The sequence below is a fragment of the Montipora capricornis genome, chromosome 3 (assembly GCF_036669925.1).
Source record: "Montipora capricornis isolate CH-2021 chromosome 3, ASM3666992v2, whole genome shotgun sequence".
Classification (NCBI taxonomy): Eukaryota; Metazoa; Cnidaria; class Anthozoa; order Scleractinia; family Acroporidae; genus Montipora; species Montipora capricornis.
In genome coordinates, this window is record NC_090885.1 from 32,907,408 (window position 1) to 32,914,907 (window position 7,500).

The 7,500-nt window shown below is 39.2% G+C and overlaps 1 long non-coding RNA gene across 1 annotated transcript in view; it reads right to left on the minus strand.

Moving 5' to 3' along the window:
- The window catches only part of LOC138042940 (uncharacterized), a 7,769-nt gene extending 5,894 nt beyond the window's left edge, over positions 1-1,875 (minus strand). The window contains exon 1 of the long non-coding RNA XR_011131132.1: positions 1,566-1,875. This is a non-coding gene — a long non-coding RNA (uncharacterized lncRNA). The remainder of the gene's footprint in view (positions 1-1,565) is intronic.
- Positions 1,876-7,500: the final 5,625 nt, after the last annotated feature.

Consider the following 7,500-nt stretch of genomic DNA (forward strand, 5'->3'; position numbering starts at 1 on the left):
CACGAGTGAAAGTTTGGGAGAACGAGAAATGCTGTGGGAACACGAGCCGCCACAGCTTTTTCGAGTTCTCCCAAACCTTCATTTAGAAACACGAAGTACATGTTTTCTATTTCTTTTAGAAAACAACGCGACGAGAAAAAAGAAAACAGCTTGTTAACTCTAATTATCAAAATGTAAATTATCTTTGCTCGCGCCATCGCTACGTCAACAGCTCGTCCTAGTTCGGTGTCTCCAACGAGTTATAGAAACACGATTTTTAGCCAATCAGCGCGCGTATTTTCTTAGGACTGTTTTCTAACCAAGAAATAAGGAAAAAATAGCATCTTCCTTCATTTGTCGAATTATTTTTGAGAAATATTTTATAAAAGCAATGGAGGAATTTTTTCGTGTTTACATAGCCTCATCTAAAGTTGGAATAATTCGCTACTGCGTCTTGGGTTTACATAACTGTCTCGAATTTCGTCAACTCCCTCTCGTGTTTAGATGAGGCTATTTAAACACGGAAGAAGTCCTCTACTGATTAAATATATTCTATATCATTCACAAATTTTACGGTAGTTTGAATCCGCAATGTTCAATTTATGGAAAACTGGTCACCATTTTTTTCTAAATTTCAATACATCGTCCTTTCAATCCTTAGGTTCAGAAAACAATAAATACCTTTAGTGCAATAATGTGGTTCTTGGAAATGAAACTATAGCACTCTTTTGTCTCCCTTGATACAAAGACATTTCATAGTTTTTACAACGAAGCTGTGTTAGCGTGAAAAGCGTTGAAAATGTCAATTCAGGTGGGTCATGCACACGCCTCCCAAATGGAATTTCGCATGAATTTTACAAAAGCTCTCGTTATCAGTGACCCAATGCTTTTTCTTTTTAAATTAATGTTTAAAACAGTAATACCTCTCTGGAAAAAATCATTCCCAAAATTAAGGATTCAAGAAAAAACACTGAACAAGAAGAACTTGAGATTGAAACAATTTACTACGAAGGTGGTTTGACACTTGAATTCGTAAAATGTTTATGGAAGACGGGCGGCAACGAACAAATCCTCGAGACAAAATGTAACCTAGAAGACACTAGATACGGAGCTGTTTGACGTGACCTTTTTTCAGTGCCTGTTTGCGGATGCCTTGCTTACGTTCAAGCTGTCTGCACCAAAATTCGTGTCTTTAATAATTCTCGACAAGTAGGCTATAAGTTTACTTTTAATAAGGACAGCTGTTTATTGCAGCCATGGCAGATGACAGCAGAAGCGTACAACATTATTAAGTGAAATGAATTTAAAGGACAAATGTTTTGATATTGAAGGATATCGATATGAAATTAATCACAAAAAAAACTGGTTGCCCACATTCAGAAGAGACTGTGAGAACTAAGCATAACTTAGAGTTAAGCCTTTTATAGGAGAAACACGCCTACAGCCTTTCCTCTCGTGTCGGAAAGTCGGTATTTGTTTGTTACTTTCTAATAAAAGTTATTACATTCAGGCTTCCCTTTGTCGCTTTGCTCCCTGCAACCTCTTTTAGCTACGATACAATGAAAGAAAGTAAGATCTGTACATACCCTTTCACGATTACAAACTGAAGCTAAGATGCGCTCGGTTTGATTATGATGTTGTTTTCTGTACAATGGTCAAGTCCTTACTACTGACGCTCACTCTCTTGAATATTAAATATAGCAATCAGTATACACAATTATCATTATGAAAGCACCAATGGTTTCCTAGAGGTCGACGGTTCATTGCAAACTCGATGTATTTCATGCAGTCCAAAATCAATTCGCCGAGAACATGCGTACGATTCTCCATTTATTGCGAAATTAGGGATCCATACCGGCAAAAAGAAGATGCACTGTAAAAGTGTTTTTCTGGTTTTACATATATTTTGGCACCCAAAAAATAAGATTTATCTCGTGATATTTTTTAACACCTGCTCTTCACAGGATACTATAGTGCATTGAATCCACAGCAAACAAAGTGTAATTTACATAAAACGAAACCTGAAATATCAAAAAAATAAAACCGCGACATTAATTTAACCTGTAATGAATTAATGGCAGACTTATAGATAACTTATGGAAAACTTTCCATAGGCTAGTCGGACCTTCAAGTAATACCGATATTTATTTAAAAATTCCGTTGTTACTAATGTTTTAACATATCATATGTTGAAATTTAAATCTCATTACTTTTTGCTGCTGAATTTGACGTCACATCAAATCATATACGGTATGCTCTGTCGCCTACAGAGCATACGCACGTGATGTGCACGGGATTGTATGAAAGAAAGATGAAACATGAAGAAGAAAGAGTGAGAAAATCGTTGGGAAAGATTTGCCTTGGTTGGTAAGGAGACTTTGAAGGCAAACTGCTAAACAAATTATTGGATTTACGGCTGGTCAGGAAAGACTTCTGTAGAAACCGACAAACTGTCGCCGGATGAAAACTATAACTCGAAGCTTGACGTCCTACATTCTCTTAATTAATGTATTGTTTAATTTATCCTTTTCCCATAACCCCTTCGTGGAACCCCCTGGGAGAGGTTTTCAGGCTTTCATATCGGGAAAAGTTTTTAGTTTCTAAAGGGTGGAAGGGTGGTGGTTGGTATGATCTTATATCTCAATCGGTAGAGCAGCGGTGATCAAACCCGAAGGTCTTGGGTTCAATTCCCACCCTGGTCAGAGTTTTTCTCTGTCCTTGTGTTGGCCCATTTCCATTAGTAAGGCTAACGCTCACATGTTTCATATGGGGTACAAAAACTAGCACTTCACATTACAATCTAATCAGTTAAGTCTTTCGCATTGTATGCGCCTTTCACATTTCATCGTTGGTTTTAGCGATTCGACATTCGAGTTTCACAATTCTATAATCGAGTTTCGCTTTGCGACATTACTTTCGGAAGTAGATTTCCCGCTCGATAAGAATCCCGTATGATACAACCGGAACCATCGTGCCTCGAACTCGGGCCACGCGCCCCGGGAGCCAGTAAGTTCCCACTGAGCCATCGAAGCAACTCTGATCACGTGATGGTTTGCTACATTTACCTTGTTCCTAGTCACAAATGTGCCCCAGAGATGTTAAATTAAGCCCTGCTTCGTGATTACAATTTTATTCCTTTTTAGTATTTCCAAACTCCCGTACGGCGGTTACTGAGAAATCTCACTTTTCTCTCTTCTTCTCTGAGCGCGCGCTAGACCACTCTTTGCTCACAATGTAAGCTTTAGCAATTCTTTTCTGCCCGCGATGATTGAACCTCACATCTGAAAGTATTTGATCAAATAGACAGATGATTTTTCCTTGAGAACGGGAAGCTTTTATATATTAATTTACAGTCTTTCATCTCCCCGAGAGAGGGTAGGAGATGAAAGACTGTAAATCAATATATATGTAATCGGTTATGTAAACAAAATAAATCGTGAAAAGAAACATAGAAGTGGAAATCAGGCCCAGAGCGCTCACAAGACCCACTTAGCAACGGCACTGCGTGGGGATTCCATCGCCATTCCTCCAAGTACACGAATCAAAAAACGGGAAAAGAAGATTGGAAAAAGCCTTTAACAACCAAAAACAACAATGAAATCAAGCAAAGAAAAAGAATTCGAAGTTTAAAAGATACCAGATTAGAAGTCTTCTACGGGGGCAATACTCAGTGGTCTCTCTCATATCCAACGCGCTCTCGTGGAATAATTGTTAAGTAGGCACTTAGCATAACATCAAATTTAATGGTATGTGATGGGTCAAATCAATGACATTCGACAACAAAAGATAAATCAATTCCTCCTAGTACAGGAATCAAAAACGTGAAAAGAATATTGGTTAAAACGCCTTAAACAACCAAGCCTGGTGAGGTTTGAAACGAGTTAATTACCAGGCGAGGACGGATTCAGAGGTAATGGAATTCGCTCCCCACTTTGATACACAGCGTCGTGGAAGACCACAATTTGACACCAGGGAAAACAAATATTCCTGTACATCTACATGCTCTCGCACTGAGCAACGTCCTCTTTGACTTATGACTGGTTTTGCTTGCAAGGCCTCATACATCATAAGCCTTTTTGAAACATCGCTACCAACCCTGCTACATATTTGGAGGAGAATTAAGACCAGACCACAACACCGGGATCTCCATACCCTTCTCTTTTTCGAATAGTGTGTGGAAGATTATAAACAAGGGTTGTGATATGGGACCTACGGTATATAGATCTTCATAGTCCTTGTCCAAGAAGACTCGAAATCGTAGCCCTTTGTGGATGTAATTACAAAGGAAAGGCAGCGCCTTCTCTCCAGTTATTTAAAGACTCTGAGTGTTGGTCCGGCCGTAATTGAACTCACGACCTCCCGCACGACCCGATGCTCAACAGGGCCAAATGACGGTTAGCCAACCGGTCGGCGGTGCAACGTGTAATTGACATTTTTACAGATACGGCGGCCATTTTGATTTCTATTGTTTCAAATAGTTATTATGGGATGCCCAGGGGGAGAATACATATTAATTTGCCCCCTGAGCATCCCATAATGTCTTTCGAAACAATAGAAATCAAAATGGCCGCCGTATCAAGGCTGCAAAAAAGGTCTATTATGGGAATTTCGAATCCCTTGTCGAGAAGAAGAGATAACTACTCTTCCCTTAGTCAAATTGTAGTCTTTCACGGCACTGTTTATAAAATTGGGGAGCAAACTCCATGACTGTTGGTCCTCTTGATTGATCCTCCGCCTATTAACTGCTTGCAAACTTCACCAAGCTGGCGGATCATTTCATCTATTTGCCAATGATCGCTGTAACGGCCGCAGAAATTTTCCATTATTTGCTTTTTCTTAACCGCGTTTGATCAAACCCTTTCTCTATAAAAAAGTTGAATTTTTCCAGAAACATCCCAAAACTAATCCATCAACCTGCATTGGAACTGTCAAGTTTTTCCAGGGCAGTAAGTATCTGATTCTACCTGCGTTACGAATTTTCCGCTCCCGCGTATGTACAGCGGTTTTCCTTTCGCGAGGTAAAATAACTCATGCATATCTGATTGCATAAAATGATCAAACAAACATAAAATGGTAAGACTTGCATGTTGAACGATGAATGAGCAGTAGCGCTTCCGAGAGTAATGTACCAGTCACATTGAAGCTTCAACATACCCCCCAGCCCCCGGGCAACCCCTCGGGCATTTGAATATTTAGGAAATCTTTGTTCAAATGCCCCCCTCCCCGGACCTAAAAGCTGTTCAAATGCCTCATCATAGGTCCATTTCAGGTGATCAAATGCCCCCACCCCCGGGAAAATTACCAGATTACTGTTTTAACTTTTCAGTAGCTTCTATTATGCTTCTATTATGCTTCTATTATGTTTTAATGAACACCGCCGCACTTAAGATAACGCTAACACCAGATCCAAACCTATTACAGTCGCAGTACTTTTCCTCTCCTCTCCCCACACCATTTCTAAGGACATGCAATTAATTCCTATCGAAAAAATATTTTCCAACAGATGCCAAGAAACCAAAATATCCGCGAAGAAACGTGTTAGGTTTCAGTTTATTATTTACAGTCACTTCCGGTATTTTCCGTTACTCAGTATTTGAATTCAAATTTCTTGTAACTACCATATCTTATCACATTTTCCCCAGTATTACGTCAATATCCATTTACTATATATATGTACGTAGAAGCAATGCAATGTAAACTCTCATTGTACCTGAAGATCGAAGGCTGGTTTGGCCAGCCGAAACATAGTACACCACTAAAATCAAATCTACTTTGTATCGGCTCTTGCTCAAAATATTTAGCCTCTCAATTTGTAATTCCACCAATCCGATCAACCCACTGATCTAACGTACACCGACAGCCTCAAAAGTCTCTCTGTAGGCCTTTGCTCTTCAACCAATCAACCACGAATGCGGAATCTTTGAATGCATCTATGTTTGTCTCCGCCATGATTTATCAACCCACGTGGAAACGTAACATGAAATCGAGGCTAGCGATCAAATGAATGAGTTGTCAGTAGGACATTTGTATGATGACGCCATTTGACTATAAGTTCCAGAATCCTTCAGGTTTCGCTTGTCTCATGTTAATTAGAGCTATTGTTATTTTGACCCCACTGGGAATACAAAAATTTAAATATGAAAAGAAAAACAAACTGACTTGTGGTAGTTGTAGTCAAATGACGCCATCGTGAAAATTGCCCATTGGATCCATGCCTTATACGCAAAGGGTTCTGGGATCGCCTTGGGGCAAACATTGCAAGTTGTTGTGAGAAAAAACATTGCAAGTTGTTGTGATGTATGACGACAAGTTATTCGACGTCCAAAAAACGATTTTGGAGAGAGATCAACGCTTTTCTCGACACAGTTTTATCAGAAATCGATTTGGGCAATTTTGACACGTAGCAAGTGTAAGTTTTTGTTTGAATAACCGTGAAATGTGACACACAATTTGCTGATTAACTTCCTTGCTTGCGTAAAATTTGTTGTGAAACGGTCTCAAAGTATTGCAAAATTAGGAATAAATTTGGAGGAAATGACTTAATAAAGTCTTTTCAGTTGTATTTACGTGTGTATGGGCTGGCTTTTGGACTATTTCTAAACTCAGCAATTCAAGTAAGATTGGAAATATGCCTAGTGGCGATCATTGTGCTGTGCGGGGTTGTGACAATGATCGAAGGTACGCAGAGAACCAAAAGATTCTTCTCCAAGTTGGATTATTTAGATTTTACTCAACCAGGAATAACAATGATGTTTTGTCGTTGGCTAAAAGCTATTAATCGTGGCCTATTCAAGGTTTCTATGAGTACAAAGGTCTGTTGAAATAATTTTGTACGAGGTTACAGAACCTCTGAATGTCCCACACCAACTTTCTACATAGTAAACAAACCTTTTCTTCTGTCAAACTACCATCTACATGTAAAGTCACTGGATCTAAGCAAACTTGTCAAGCTCCACTATGACTTCGTCCAATAAAAGAGCGACATTTTCATATACTAGTTCTCTGTAGGTCTGATCATTGGAGCAGGTCTTTGAGGTTTTAGTACACCCACGATCATACTTACATGTAACAGCTGGGGCATATCAGAAATGAATTCCCAGTGTTATCTAAATCCATCGAAACTGAGACTGCTGTATTCTATGGAAGAGGAGCATTGAAACACCTGCCTCGAGGCAGAAGGAGATTGAAATGATTTACTTGAGCAGAATCATCTTACTACATTAAAGTGATTAGATTCTTACAGAGTCTGTAGAAAATTGTAGCGGCTCGAAAACTGTTGGATTTTTCTCAATCAAACAAGATCTTAACCTATGGATTTCCTCATGTTTCTCATCGCTCATTTCATCCCTCCAAAGAGCAATAGCTCTGTAAAAAGAATTTCCATTTCCTCTGACAACGACTTCTCTCCATTGAGGAGGTATATTTCCAGAAGCCATAATTCGGTTACGCAAGACGTAACTAATAAGAAAGCAGCCTAGACACACGTAAACACAACTAAAAGGGATTTAATGTGTTATTTCC